The sequence below is a fragment of the Tachypleus tridentatus genome, chromosome 11 (genome assembly GCF_004210375.1).
Source record: "Tachypleus tridentatus isolate NWPU-2018 chromosome 11, ASM421037v1, whole genome shotgun sequence".
Taxonomy (NCBI): Eukaryota; Metazoa; Arthropoda; class Merostomata; order Xiphosura; family Limulidae; genus Tachypleus; species Tachypleus tridentatus.
The window spans coordinates 75,793,064-75,810,139 of record NC_134835.1 but is presented as its reverse complement, the minus strand read 5'-3'; the positions used below and the strand labels follow the sequence as shown (position 1 = coordinate 75,810,139).

Sequence of the window (17,076 nt, the reverse complement as noted above, 5' to 3'; positions counted from 1 at the left end):
AGAAATAACTTGGAATCTGAAATATTTTCACCCATAGTAAGTAGACGTTCAGGATGTGCAACTGTTCTTGTGTATAAGGTTTTCGCTTGATTGCCTCACAAAAAGTGTGCGTGCTCATACACGTGGATAAGTAATAATACCCAGGTGGAAACTCTCCGGGTCTACTTATTACCTGTGTAAAATTTTTCTTGTTTTTTTCTTCTTCTTTGAGCTATGGCGTTCACACACATATACAGGCCCGCAAATACCTTTTTTTATTATAGTTTCATATTATTAAAGCGATGATGCGCGCTTTAAAACGACCATTTATACATTAGGTCAGCCACTTATGAATGTAAAACTCACTGTAAATGGTTGAGTGTGTAAAAATGTAGGCAATGCTACTTATAGCGCACCTGATTTTGTTAGCATAAGGTGTTGATGTTGATTGTGAAAAACACATGTAAGTTTTGTTTTGTATAGCAAAAGAATAAAGAAAAGAGGGGTTTGTATATTGTTTTGCATGATTAAAGTGCTTTTGTGTAATTCATAAGTAATGAAGATTAATTACGATCTAATTTAAGCAAAAATTGTTGTTTGCTGTTTCTTATAGGGATTCTAAATGTGAAAAGTATGGTAGCTAGAAAATCTATCAGCAATGGGAAGAGGACTACACCTCCCACCTGCACGTTTAATCTCTCTAAATATCTTTAAAACAAAGCTGTTAAACTCTACCAGCAATAAGATTCTGGATCCGCCAGAGGGCATCTTCACGACTCATTCACCTTATTCTGTGGTGCTCACATGTGGACTCGTTAAACATTAATAACTTCATATTTGAACGAGATACGTAATTCTACCTCAGAAAATGCAAGTCTACAAACATTTTCAGTCGCGCTAGACTGAAGATAAGTCGTTTGTTGATCGATTCTGTTTGTTTCAAATGTTTCCATGACGTCATATTTTACTTTATCTAAAGAGAATACCAGTGTGTTAACGTCCGCTGTTGTTTCCAAACAAATATGGCTTCAGTTGTTTTACTACTATTTAAACGTAACGGTATGATGTTTATTATCTGAGAAAAGGAAACAATTATCTCACAAAGGCTTTGCCTACTGGATGTCGCTTACTTGTGTAAATTGGTGTTTAGATTTCGCGCAAATCTACATGAGGGCTATCCGTGTAGCAGGGTGAAGGAAGCTAGTCATCATCATCCTCCGTCAACTCTTGGGTAACTCTTTTTTCAATGAATAGTAGGATTGACTGTAACATTATAATGCATCCAAGGCTGAAAGGACGATTATGTTTGATGGGATGGGGATTCGAACCCGCAACCTTCAGTTTGCGAGTGAAGTGCTCTAATCACCTGGTAATGCCGTTCTCGCTTTTTAGTGCTCGTCACTGACACAAGAAATAAAAGGAGAGAGTAACCGTTAGTTCTTATGAAAGGGTGTGAGGCTCTGCCTTTCTCCACTGTTTTGTAGTTTCAGTTTTATAGATACGAGCTGCCTGTTTCTTGTTCATTTTAGTGCAAAGCTGTGCAATAGACTACCTGACTTTCTGAGATTGATACCCGAATTTTGTCGCTATAAGTCCTAACGCTCATTAAATGTTTTTGCTACATTCAATTAAATCATCTTTGAGTCCTACAGAGACGCCCCCAGTGCCACAGCAGTATGTCTGCGGACTTACAACACTAAAATCTGGATTTCGATACCCGTGGTGGGCAGAGCACAGATAGCTCATTGTGCTATTTTCAAACAAACAACAATCCTAAAGAAACATTGGTTAGAAAAAATAGACCAAATAAGTTTGTTTATTTTGTTAGAAAAAGAACACGGTTTGATTGATCGTCTTCAGAATGGATTTAATATTTATAACGTCAAATAAAACCTTTTACTTGCACGTTACGTTGAAACACTTAAATTCACATATGAGAACACGAAAAAGGAGCATATCACAAGTTCTTTGAAGCAACACTAAGCCTTTTGGGCCTAATTAGATGGATGACATTAGGTGACGGCCTCCCAGTGGCTCAGCGGTATGTCCATAGACTTACATTGCTAAAAACTGGTTTTCGATACCCGTGGTGGGCAGAGGACAGTTAGCCCATTGTGTAGCTTTGTGCTTAATTCAAAACAATAACATGAGGCGACACATGATAAGACTTAATATATTAATCTCAAATAATTTTGTGTACGAAGAGATGATTGTATTCAATAAAAAACGAACTCTCTATTTAACTAAAAGTGACCAAACTGTATATAAAAATATTTTAAAATACGTACCGGAGCAAAATCAGTATCTTCGATTCTTTTCAAAGTCGAGGGAAAAATAACGGTTTGCTTTCGAAACCTAACAAGAGAATTTCTGGGCGGAGAGTGTGACGCTAAAAATTTCAACCTATAAGAATAACGTCCGTAGTTTTCGTCATTAAGTGATTTCGCGTCTCAGTTTCCTAAGCAACAAGTTGTCAGGATTTTTCGGATCCTATTAGGAATCAGAAGGAACATTTAGTTATGAAGTCTTAACATTATTCTTACAGTAAAAAGTAAAATTGGCGTGGTCATTATGATGTATCGCGATATATCAGTGTTAAATTTTTAGAACCACCAAAATTTAAAAAACGAACTGCATACAAGTATAAACAATTTGTTTTAAATGCGTTACGATGTACATTAGAAAAGTGATAAGGATTTTCTTCTTAAGCATATATTTATAGCTCGAGTTTGAGGAGCTACATATCTGAGCGTTCAAGTAGATTTTCAGCTTTGGCGTTTTCTTCTCTCTATAAAGAAGTGGAAACTGAGACAAAAAGGGATCGAAGCCAGCAAAGTTGCGGATTCGACTAACATTCAGTTCTTCAGAAAAAAATCTAACATTAGATAACTGAGTGACACTTGTAAAACTTCTATAATTAAAACACTTCAAGTCAACTCTTCCACTCACAAAGTGAGGGAAATCGAAATGCGTTCAAATTGGCATAGTTCATTAATGAGAGTTGTAACACAACTTGGTTTGCTAAAGCCAGTCCTTCAGAACTACATAGGCAAATAAATCCATACTAGTCAGAGTTTTAATTTCTTATGTGCTTATGTATTTATCTTGATACCAATTTTCTGATTGTAGAATATTTTGTAGGTGAAACTTAATAACATCATAGCTTTCTGGTAAGTACACGTTTACTTTGAGATAATGTTGTACTTGAAGTTAGAATATTTTGTTGAAAGATGTTTTTTGTTTGATTTGCTTTTGAATTTCACGCAAAGCCACACGAGGGCTATCTGCGATAGTCGTCCCTAATTTAGCAGTGTAAGACCAGAGGGAAGGCAGCTAGTCATTACCACCAACCGCCAACTGTTGAGCTACTCTTTTACCAACGAATAGTGGGATTGACCGTCACGTTATAATGCCCTCACAGCTGAAAGGGCGAGCATGTGTGGTGTGATGGAGATTCGAACCCACGAACCTCGGTGTTTTTCTCAGGGCTGTGTTGAATGAAGATACATCTTACAGAGGCTTGTAGGTTTAAAAAATATTCATCCAAATGATCGAGTCAAAGGTACTTTTGTTAAATAAAAAATACTTTAATAGCATGTGTTTGTGTAATTAGAAGTGTACAGAAAATGTTCACTTATATGGTTATAAAAGTAAACTGATTTTGTTAAGTGTGTGTTAAGAGAATTGTGTTTATTTTTTAACGCACTTGTAGCGTAAATAGAAATGCCTGGTGATTAGATCGCTCAACTTGCGAATTCGAATCCCGTACCGAACAATCTTGTTTTATATGATTGTAGTCGTGGTCGACTACCCGGATGTACTCATTCTCGGCTTACAAAATAACCGGTCGACCCCTAAATATAAACGAAGAAAAAGTACCATACTACGCCTAATTAACGTCCTAGAGGGCACTGCACACAGTGAAGAGAGGCGCTAATTATAGTGTGTGTTTTTCTTATAGCAAGGCCACATTGGGCTATCTGCTGAGCCCATTGAAGGGAATCGAACCCATGATTTTAGCGTTGTAAATCCGTAGGCTTACCACTGTACTAGCGGAGGGCGCTAATTATATGATTTGCTGAGTTTAATGCAAGTAAGTATGTTTTTGTCTCTAATCGAAATTGCACGAGAGAGTTGTATAAAAACACCGGGGGAGGGAATTATAATTGGGAAAAATACGGTATAATGTGTATAGGCAAAATACTTACCACAAACAGTCAGTAATTCAGTATGTGGTGATGAAAACTGGTTTTAAGAGATGAAATTATATATATCGTAAGACTGTGAAGATTGGTTATTGTATAGCATTTGAAAGCAACAACACGATTTTCTTAAAACTCTAATACAAAGATGCTCATTAGCCAACATAAAAATTAGGATATTTTACTTCATCTTTGATGTGAGAATTCTAAAAACGGAACTATTTTCAGTTTCCTGATACCAGCTAATAACATATATGCTAAACGGAACGTGTGATTATTTTATTTCATAAAAGTGTTAATATTAATGCCACGAGTAGCGTTTACCGACAGTTTCATGTCAACATATAATTATCTTTATATGCAATTGAAGATGCTGATAAAAAGCCAGCAAACCTTTTTAAAAGAGCTTGTTTTGAATCTCGCGCATATCAACAGGAAGACTATCTTCGCTAGCCGTATCTAATTTAGCAGTGTAAGACTAGAGGGAAGGCAGCTAATGATCACCACCCACTGCCAATTCTTGGGTTACTCTTTTGCCAACGAATAGTTGATTGACCGTCACGTTATAACTCCCCCACTGCTGAAAGAGCGAAAATGTTTGGTGTGGCGGGGATTCGAACCCTCCATGCTTGAACTATGAGTCGAGGGCCTTAACCCACTTGACAATGTTAGGCCCTAAAGTATGAGGAATTTTTGAAAGTGTTATTATTTTCTCTATTTATGATTTCCCAGTACAGATCATTCTTTGTGAAAACAATGATATTTTTGGTTTTATTTTTTTTGTCAGACATAGAAACCGTATTACCGTATGTGAGTTAGAATGTGTATTAGTACCTTATATTATATTCTGTGACACTTTATTTTTTCATGCGTACGAATCACGTAATTATAATGAAGTTTACATCTCTACAATTATTTATTAGTCTATGATCTTACTACTGTTACATTAAATCTTGTAAAACTTTTAGCACGAACACAGCTAGAAATATGCTACAAATACAGCTAGAAATATGCTGGCAATTTGTTATCCATATCTTGATCGCCACAATATCATTATGAGTTTCATACAGTTTGTTTTTAGTCTAACAACGCAGTTATGAACAGTTTATGCTCGTATTTCTCCAAATATTGATTTTGATGAAATAAATTATCCTTGGTGTTTTTGTGTGGTCGAAATTTCGTAACTGCTGAAGCTCAAACATTATTGTTATATTTTATGTTTTAATTCTGAAAACAAACCACAAACGTCTTAAGAGAAGATTAAATAATGCCCCCACTACTAAAAGGGTAAAGATGTTCTGTGTGATGGGGATTCGAACCCAAGACCCTCAGATTACGAGTCGAACGCCTTAACCCACCTGGCCATGTTAAACTACTTCTAACAAAACGACATTGCAAGTCTCTGTTTGTAACACTATTAATGTTATAACATTTCATTACGAACCTTTCCAATAAAACTTAATACTTCATGTATATATCAGTTTTATATTTGTTTTATTATGGTAATAGGTACACTGACTGGCTTACCAAAGATTATTCTGCATATGTTAAATAAATTTATCACGAACACAATAATATCAAGACGAAGTTGTGTCATTTTTTTGCTTGCAAAAAAAAGAAGAAAAAGATCTCTCGAATTTTCATTGAGAAACACCATAATTATTAAAGTTCGTTTATGAGTTGTTTAAAGATATGTTGGCGATATAAAGGAAATACGTATTTCGCTAAAAAAACGGTTATTAAAAGATCTGGTGACATATCGAAGAAAAATTACAACTGAACAGGTTTGTTATGTGTAACAGACATCAAACTACACTCCAATTATCTGATTTTTTCGAGAGGGTCAGGACGAACCTACTTTGGTAATAGTATGTGACGAACATTGCAAAAGATGTGTGGTAGATGCCACTAAAAAACCCGCTTATCTCACATGTATAAACAAAATGTCGTTTTAGTGATGCATAGGGCGCAAACTGTATACAATAAGTACCTAGAAGTATGATGTGGTTTGACAATATTTGTTTTAAATACGGAGTAATAAACCTTTTGAGCTACTTTATCAGGTTTGTATTGTTGTATTTGTTCGTTTGATTTATACAATGGATCAAAGTTGATACATGAAGTTAGTTTTTACTAGTCGTCCCTAATTTTGAACCGAAAGTCCAGAGGCAATCTGCAGGTCGTGGGTTCGAATTTATGTGATAGACTGGAGTGAAGGCAGCCATCCAATACCACAGAATTGCCAACCCTCGGTCACAAATTAAATAGTGGAATTGATTATCACATTATATCGCACTCATGGCAGAAAGATCGAGTTTGTTCTGTGGTTTGATGCGAAACCACTGTTCAGGTCACGAGACAAAGGAAAGAAAGGTTGAAATTGAAGATTTTTGTGGTAAAGGAAATGCGAGAAAAAGCATCATTTGGAAGCCTAACAATTCTTTCTTCTCGAAATACACCCCGCTAGTACAGCGGTAAATCTACGGATTTACAACGCTAAAATGAGGGGTTTGATTCCCCTCTGTGGTCTCAGCAGATACCTCGATGTAGTTTTGCTATAAGAAAACACATCTCTTGAAATATTAAGCACTCTACTTAAAATGTTTTATTTTATTATTTACACAAAGATGGCTGAATAGGAATAGGTTTAGTTTTGTTGGGCCTTAGGGCTTTTATGAATATGGAAAGAATTGCACATCTATTTTTTACAGAAGGATAAAGAATTAACAGTCTACGAATTACTCAACATTTCTACTGTTTCACAGGCCTGTAGTTTTTGTTTTGGCATTTCTAATTTCCTGTCATATCGGATTTTTATGTTGTCGTGTTTTTATATTGTTACTGCATGTAATGAAAACGTTCTTGGTCGATTTGATATATTTTGAAGAATCCTCCATGAAAAGTAAATTATAATTTACTAAAACATCAAAGCCAGAATGATACATTTTATGTCATACATATGCTACAGAGAATTTGTTTATTTCATAAAATACTTTAACACTTTGTTTTGTGCAGATTCTAGTTGGATTTTATTTGTCACTTCAAATTGAAAATTTACATTCTTACATTTCACGCTAAGTAAAAACATATATGTATACTTATTTCTTTGTTTGTTTTTGAATTTCGCACAAAGCTACACGATGGCTATCTGTGCTAGCCGTCCCTAATTTAGCAGTGTAAGACTAGAGAAGGCAGCTAGTCATCACCACCTACCACCTAGTCTTGGACTACTCTTTTACCAAATGATAGTGGTATTGACAGTCACCTTATAATCCCCCCACGGCTGAAAGGGCGACCATATTTGGTGTAACAGAGATTCGAATCCGCAACCCTCATATTACGAGTCAAGTGCCTATCCACCTAGCCATGCATACTTAATATATATGCGTTCAGCTTCATGAAAAGTGACTGGATTCAACAAAAACTACAGTGATAAACTAAAATACTAAACCTTTTGGAAAGTAATGGACTATCAGATTTTAGTTATCTGCAATTATGGTTCCTGTTTCATTATTTTTATTCGTCCACTAACTCACCAGACTGAAAGTAAGAAAATGTTATTACGGTTTCTGTACCAATAACATCTGTTAGGTTGTTTAGAAATAAATGTCGGAATTTTCACGATGACATTTAGAAGCTGAATATTGAGTAGCTTATCGTTGGTTAGTTGGTTTCCTCCAACGTTTGTCGCTTACAAGGTGTCTAATTGTCTGCTGTTTCAATTCTACTCAAAGTAAGTTTCTCAACCCCCTAGGTAACATGGACAAGAAGGATTTTCCTCTACGACTTCAAACTTGGACGAAAAGCTGCCAAAACTATACGGAACATCAGCCAGGCATTTGGCCATGGACCTGTTGCTAATCGTACAGTTCAGCGTTGGTTCCAAAGGTTTCGACACGTAGATGAAAGTCTTGAAGACCACAAACATTGTGGTAGGAAGCCATCCTTAGATGAAAACACATTAAAAGAAGCAGTTGAGACAGACCCTTACACAACAGTACATCAGTACATGACCTTGCAGAAAAGCTGGACACAAGCAAATCAAGCATTGCCAACCACCTGAGTGCGATTGGAAAGATGAAAAAGTTGGATAAGTGAGTTCCGCATGAGCTGACTGAAGATCAACAAAATCAGCATTGTGAGACCTGTCAAGGATGATGCTCCAGAAAATGAACAAATTGGAAATCGAGGTTCTGCCTTATCCACCTTATTTCTCAGACCTTTCTCCTACCAATTTTTATTTTTTCAAGCACTTTGACAACTTTTTGAACAATAAACGCTTTCAAAACCAGAGAACTGAAGAAGAAGCTTTCAGGGAGTTTACTGACCATAAAAACTCTGATTTCTACAGCAGGGGCATAAACAGCATCGATACATGTTGGCAAAAGTGTGTTGAAGCAAATGGTACTTACTTTGATTAAAGCACGTTTTACAACACTGGTTTATACTTTTTTCAAACTTCAGAGTTTAAAAACGACATTTATTTCTGGACAATTTAATATTTTCGAAAGAAATACTTATTTGTTTATAGTTAAGCACAAAGCTACACAAAGGGATATCTGCGTTCTGCTTCCCGGGGATATCGAAATAGGGTTGCTAGCGTTGTGAGTCTGTAGACGTGTCGTTGTGCTACTAGGGTGTTCGAAAGAAGAAAAATATGTTTTAACTAGCTAGAGCAATGCAACTTATCTGTTCACTTAGTCTTAACCGATTTATTCATATATCGAACTCAGTTATTATATTTTATTTTTTCTAGAATATATAATATGCATGTGTATGGGTTCGGGTGCGCGTTTGTTACTTTACTCGTTTCAAGTGTTGACTCATCAGCTAAAGTACAAATTAAGAATAAGGTTTTCTACATGCAGTTTTACCGTCTTGCTTCGAACATATTTAGATTTTCGAGTTTTCATGAGAAAAAAACTGGAGTTCCACTGCAACTTAACATTTGGGATTATTTACTTAGAAACCTGTTAATCAAAACAATAATTTTGCTGCGTAACACTTCTGACATCACGAGAAGAGAAATAACTCTTTATTAGCAAATAGAGCTTATTAAAATCACGAGTAGTTATACAGCATGATGTGAACGAGCTATACGTATATATATATATATATATATATGTGTGTGTATATATATATATATATATATTTATCAATACACTTGAATTCGAAGCTGCAGTTGAGAATTAGAAAAGTTAATCTTGTTTGTAGCCTTCTGACATTTTAAATATTAACTCTTCGTAGAAAAATTAAAATTGTTCTGACGTTTGAATTCATTTCAAACATCGCTAACTTACATAAGTATACATTATTAACGTTTTCATGAAAGAGAACTCATGAAGATGCCAACCCGCGACCCTCATCTTACGATTCAAACGCTCTAGTCACCTGGCCACAAAGTCTTTGGAATTAAAATGATTTTTAAAACTGCTCTTACCAAAGTAACATAGTAATTGTTTCTTTCTAAACAAATATTTGCCTTATTTTGGCAATTTGTATGCAAAACAGAAAAACTGCAATTACTGTTCGTTTCTTTCAAACAACAATTAAAATTAAAAGACTTTTCTTCGTGTATTACACGAATGAAAGTAAGGAATACATTTATCTATGTACTGAATAAACATTCTTCACCTGTTTCAGATATCATTGTAAATATAATGGTAAATCAATTAATCAATAACTTAAGATTAATGCCTCTGTAAATCGAATTTAGCTGTTAATAACCATACTGAATTTATAAAATTATATATTCGCATTGTCGTGATAATAAATTAATCTAAATGTAATATTAAGGCTTGCAATGAAATAACTGTTTAAGATAGAGAACTTTTTAAAATAGCGGTTGCATTTAAATTTTACACTCTTGTCATTTATATTATTTGTTTTAAGGTGATATATACATATATATTAATGTTCTAATAAATAGCACGTGTTTTTATTGTACTATCATACTTGCAAAGTGTATTGTTATTTTTCGGAATTTGTTGGTTTCACCATTAAGGAACAAAATATAACTGAAACAAATCCACTGAAGTCACAACACGAGTCAATGTTTGAGAAAAAGAAAATAATATCGTTTTACAATTAAGGATATATATATCTATAAATATTCGTTTGATATCACTTGTACAGCTATTGTATTTATCGTTTTACAATTAAAGATATATATATCTATAAATATTCGTTTGATATCACTTGTACAGTTATTGTATTTATCGTTTTACAATTAAAGATATATATATCTATAAATATTCGTTTGATATCACTTGTACAGCTATTGTATTTATCGTTTTACAATTAAAGATATATATATCTATAAATATTCGTTTGATATCACTTGTACAGTTATTGTATTTATCGTTTTACAATTAAAGATATATATATCTATAAATATTCGTTTGATATCACTTGTACAGTTATTGTATTTATCGTTTTACAATTAAAGATATATATATCTATAAATATTCGTTTGATATCACTTGTATAGTTATTGTATTTATCGTTTTACAATTAAAGATATATATATCTATAAATATTCGTTTGATATCACTTGTACAGTTATTGTATTTATCGTTTTACAATTAAAGATATATATATCTATAAATATTCGTTTAATATCACTTGTACAGTTATTGTATTTATCGTTTTACAATTAAAGATATATATATCTATAAATATTCGTTTAATATCACTTGTTCAGTTATTGTATGTAAAATTAGAATATAAAGGAATTGCCAAGCATTAGTAAAAACACCGTATTATTTGATGAGTCAATATAACTTGAATGTTATTGAGGTTGGTATTGTTGACCTCACGCAGTATGCATATTTCACTGAGGTTGGTATTCCCGGATTACAGCAGTATGCGTATTTTGTTTAGGTCGATATTGTTGGATTCCTATAGTTAAGGTATTTTATTAGGGTTGGTATTGTTGGATTCCTACTTTATAAATATCTTATTGAGGTTGGTATTGTTCGACTCTCACAATATGGATATTTCATTGAGGTAGGTATTGTTGGATTCCTACTGTAAAAGTATGTTATTGAAGTCGATATTGTTCGATTCCTACAGTACATGTATTTTATTGAAGTAGGTATTGTTGGATTCATGTAGTGTAGATATGTTATTGAGGTTAATATTTTGGATTTCTGCAGAATGGACAGAAATTTGGATAACTGAAGGCATGTAATGCAATTTTTTACTGTATCTTTTTCACATATAATACTTGAAATACTTTAAAACATTTTTATTTTATGTAAATAACTACTACAGATATATAATTAGTTAGCACAGATAAAAATACATATGGAGTATGTATGTGTAAACATAAACACCATACAGATAAAGGAACCACAGTTCACTAAAACAAAAAGCCCAACTAACAATTATGAAAATATATTATGTTTCGTTTATAAATTGTGACTATATTTCAAGTAAAATGTCACTATACATATAATGACATATAATTCTAAAGACGAAAAACACGTTCACGTTTACAGCTCTGCATTTTAAAAATGAGTACCATAATTCTGAATATATTACTAAGATGGATAAAGAACGAACTTAGAGATAAAAGTTTTAGATGTAATAGATTTTCAATGATGATGAAACTTCACTTTCAAATATTTTTTTCATTTAAATTCTCATTAACTTGATACAGGTATTTTTCTAAAGTATCTTGATGAACTAGATGTTTGTCAAGCGAAATAAAGAAAGTTCTCACATCTAAACATTTAATAATTGAACATTCTATTTTCAGATTGAAATGAAGAGTAATGCTGACACGAAAAAATTTGAAAAATTATAGTAGAATGAACTCTTCTGTACGTATTTCTTAGCATAAGTAGCTGTATAAAGAACAATATTACATAAACCCCTTATGAGACTGTTAAACAAAAACTGAAACGAACAATGTGTATTACAGCGTACGAAGGCTTTTTATACCATATGATACCTCTGGCTTACTGAAAGTTAGCAGTTTGGTGTTAACACTTATTACGCAGTTTCCGAAGGTTTTCGTGCTTAACTCATTGTGAATAAGAAGATATAATTAATCCTGCTATTAGATTATTATTTAAACCAATTAGTGAAAAACTGTTCTAGACAATCATGGCACAATTTGTAGATTGACACATAAATTATAAGTTCAGAAGCTTGTGTCAAAAACACACTTCTTATCACAACGATGCTGCATACGAAACTAGGAACACTTGTTATTTAATAATACAGTAAACAACCTATTTATCATTTACAATCATCAGTCGCTTCAAGTAATGTAGTTTTATGTATCTTTACCCAGCTTATATTTCCAAAACACTTCTCTTCTTCTTCATGTGTCAAATCTGCGGCAGACATCGACGACCATGGCATGCCAGACTTCTCTGTTGTCAATCCTCCTTATCAACTCGATGTTGCTCATTGAGTTCTTGGTGACATAGTTATTGAGGCTGTCGATATATTTAGTTCTTTGACACCCTCTGCTTTTCCTCCCTTCTATTTTTCCACATAGCATCTGTTTCTCTATCCCATTCTTCCTACAGATATGTCCTAGATATTCCATTTGTCTCTTTCTTATAGTTTTCATGAGGAACCTTTTGTATCCTGCCAGTTCCATGACTTCCACATTTGTTTTTCTTTCAGTCCATGATATTTTTAGCATCCTTCTAAGGAATCACATTTCAGCAGCTTCTAATCTCTTCTCTGTATCTTTGTTCAGTGTCCAGCTCTCACAGCCATATAAGACACTATTGCATTGCCTATGGCATGTTTTATAGAACTCAGGTACAGGATTTTGAAACTAAATTAGCCAGAAAGGTAAATTTATCTCCAATACCTTTGAAAAGCAGGAAGTTTCAAAATCGTACTTTCGAAATAGCAATCCTTTCGCAGAAAATGTACTCATAATTTGAGCCGCTAATGTTTTAGTACTACTTAATATGATATCTTCCTAATTTGCTAGCGAGCATTTGTTCATGAGGATTCTGGACATATTTCCATTTACATCTGCCAATTCATATTTATCTGCTAAGAAATTTAGATCATTCAGTACGTTAGGCAAATAAATGACAGATAGGGTTTGATTACAATAAATGCAACATAATGCATGTCGGTTATCATTATTTGAATTATAAATATAAACTGGATGAGAATAACCCTAACGATGTCACGAAAGAGATGGATTTTGGTGTAATAGCCCTTCAGTCTCTGAAGCCATCCAAAAGTGTGCTGATGCTAGTGGTAGGGAAAGTATGTTTTAGGATGTATGTACAGAAACATTGAATAGAAGTCTAAAGAGGTTATAATTTAATTGTATAGATCACAGGTTAGGCCACATTTGTAGTATTGTGTTCAGTCTTGGGTTCTTTAACTCAGGAAGAACTTTGAATTGTTGGAAAGAAATCAGGGAAGGGTTACGAGAATGGTGTCTGGGATGGAGGGGTGGGAAGGATTACTAAAATGGTGTCTGGGATGGAGGGGTTGTCAAACGAGTAGAAGCTGAAATCTCTTTCTTTTCACTAAAATAGTTAGAGGGAATCTGATTCAGGTGTTTAAGATTGTAATGGCTACCAATACCAATATATGACAGTAGTTTTGATTTAAACTCTTTCAGGTTTCGTTGGTGACATATATATATATATATAAATTTAATCAGAAACCTCTTGGACATGATGCTATTTTCTTTGAGTGAAGAGATGTCGGTCAGGTTATTCTGAGTTACTTGTTTTGAGGTAAGAAGAGAAGAGATGTTGGAAAGTTTTGTTGGTGGCATAACTGAACAGTGTATCACGTCACAAATTATCGTTTGGCACAGTGAAGCAAAAACCTAACAAATGAGAGTGATGCACTGTGCATGCTCGCATCAATGGTTGGACGTGTTGCTTTGTGAAAAGATCGATGTATAATTTTACTGGCCATGTGCGACCTTACATTTTACAGAATAGCATAGAACAACAATTTTAACAAATATTGATTGTGATGCGCCATATAGGTTACACACCTTATAATAATTTACACAACATGATACATATACATAAAAAAAGAGCTGGTGGATACACTATTAAAAGAAATGAAAAACTAATTAAATAAACAAAGTGATGATGATTTATAAACTCTGGGTGTAATATAATGTTAATTGTTTACAAAATACTGGTTATGGTTGAGAGTGAGGAGATTCGTCTCGGAGGAAAACGACGTTGTTTAAACAGGAAGGTAGTTCTGGATGCAGGAAGACATTAGATATGGAGACGGAGGGAGAAGATGGTGACTAACAATTTAACTTCACGATGCTAACGCCATCTGAACTATATTATTTACTTCCATATGAGTAGAAACATACTTTTTGGCTAATTAGGCAAACAAAATTTAACTATATGTTAAAAACACGTATGAACCCATATGTAAATATTTCACAGATCACACTACATAAGCAAAAAAGTTGAGTCATGACTGTAAATATGATTTATTTCGGACGAGTTTTTGTTTTATACGTTATATATTACTATTTCAAATAAAAGCAAATTTTAATTTTAATTTAGTAGTTAGTTAAATTTTAATGTATATCAGACTTATGATATTTGGCAACAAAACTGATACACACAATATTATTTTTTAACACAAATATATTTTAATATATAAAAAAATACAATTTATATTAACGTATATTACTAATAGTTATTACAAATGACGGTTTAAATACAAGAGTTTTACAGACTTACAAACAATACTCAGTCTTATATCTGGTCTGGAACTGAATATTTTATCGATGATAATGGGATCAAATTAATTGTTGATATATAGATACACTTCTTTTGACGACTGGCTAAGCACCTGTTAAAGTCCTCATAGAAATAATAACGTCCGAACTTAAAGTTCATAAAACAAGCAAAACTAAGTTCATCCTGGAAATGTTGGATCAAAATTCAAAATGGCGTATAATTCAACTCTGTGAGCTTACAGTAAGAGTATGTTGCTCTTATCAACACGTGCTTAATTAATCATATTTTTACTACTTATCATATAAAGCTATTCTTATTAATCCATAAAATCACATTATTAAAGTGCAACCAACGCAATTGAGTTTTAAAAACGGAATGAAAATAACAAGTTTCATATTAAAATTATAATGAATTAAGAGCTGATTAACTATACATAGTTATATGACTGATATAATAATATCAAATGAAAATAACACATTTTAAAATATAAATGCAATTTTGTTTATTACCCTAAGTCTGATTGTAGTAAGGCCCAGCATAGTCAAGTGGTTAAGGCACTCGACTCGTAACCTAAGGGTCGCGTGTTCGAATTCTCGTCACGCTTAACATGCTCGCCTTTTCAGCCGTAGAGGCATTATAATATTTCGGTCAATCCCACTATTTGTTGGTAAAAGAGTAGCCCAAGAGATGGTGGTGGGTGGTGATGACTAGCTACTTTCTCTCTATTCTTACACTGCTAAATTAAGGACGGCTAGCGCAGATAGCCCTCGTGTAGCTTTGCGCGAAATTAAAAAAAAACACACAACAAAATTGATTGCAGTGAAAACTGAGATGTACACCATTCGTGAATTCAAAAAACAAAACTTATCGTAGTGAAAAATGAGATGTACACCATTCGTGAAGATGAATTGGCAAAAACAAATGTGCAACAAACAGACGGATTTCAATTCTCTCTATTTTTAATTTTTTTGTTTTCGGGAAATTTCTAGCTTCACAAGAAAGTATATACCACTAAACAGAACCTACTCTTGTCTCCAGAAAATTTTTCATTTTGCTATTATTTATTGCACATTCGCGTTGCTTTTTATGCTTTTAGTTTACTGAAAGTATCCTAAGTAAAAAAGTAGATAATAAATTACATTAACTATAATAACTATACATCTATTCCTACATTTTTTATTCTTAACCTAAAATTTATATTAAAATACTAGTTTTTTTGTTTATTTTCTTCGATGTGTTTGTTTTTTCAATATTTTATTTTGTGTCGACCTCCATGGATGGAGGATCTCAGTTGACTTGATTAGTTGCAGTTAAGCACAAAACTCCACGAAGTACTATCTTCGCTCTGCCTACCATGGGTATCGAAACGCAGGTTCATGTGTTGTAAGTCCTTATACATGCCGCTGCACTGCGGGGGAAGACAACTCGGTGTAATTCATTATAAAAGCAAAACATATCCTTGAATAATTGTATGGCTTAATTAAATTATGTTTCCTGAGTGAACAAATGTCTTTTAGAAGTTAATCATTTAATGATTTTTATTGTTAATTCACAAATATGTATGTTTATATTTATTCTATTATTTATGAACCGAATGTGGTTAATAATTAAGGTGCCAAGACTGTAAATCCATGGATTCTTGACTCACGTCCCAGTGCTGCAAAAAACATTCTCATACTTAGGGACTGTGGATGTGTTATAAGAGTGTCTGTCAGATTGTACCATTCAAGAATGTCCAAATGTTGGCACAGGCTTATAAGTTTCAAATTAGGAACAACTAGGTAAAATTAACCCTTGTGTAGCTCTGCGTGATATTATGAATAATTAAACAAACGTTTTGGATGAATTGGTGGCATAAAAAAACTTTTGAAACTGTCCAGTTTAACGTAAAATACACTAAAACATGCAGTATTTAAAAAAGAACAAATGTGTCCGTATATTCGTTTGTTTTCTATGTTTCATTAAGTATATAGAGCATCTCTGCTTTTAAAATTCCGAATCCCTGGTCTGAGGACACATTTATGATTTGAGCCTATAAAGTTTTTGCACCAGAAGTGGCTTTTACACGCTTTTAGAAATAACGATCAATTTTTCGGTATCATCACATATCTAAATACAGAAAAGCAATGTCAGTTCTGATACGGGCCCGGCATGAAGCAATGTCAGTTCTGATACGA

At 33.4% G+C, this 17,076-nt stretch overlaps 1 protein-coding gene across 2 annotated transcripts in view; it reads right to left on the bottom strand.

The window, feature by feature from the left end:
* Positions 1-17,076, bottom strand: part of CNMaR (G-protein coupled receptor) — a 102,303-nt gene that overhangs the window by 15,152 nt on the left and 70,075 nt on the right. The window contains exon 1 of one of the 2 annotated variants that reach the window (XM_076468044.1): positions 2,268-2,470. The exons of the other annotated variant lie outside the window; for it this stretch is intronic. The gene's annotated coding sequence lies outside the window, so the exon portion shown is untranslated. Of the gene's footprint in view, positions 1-2,267; positions 2,471-17,076 lie in introns of those variants that run through there. 2 annotated transcript variants of the gene reach the window in all.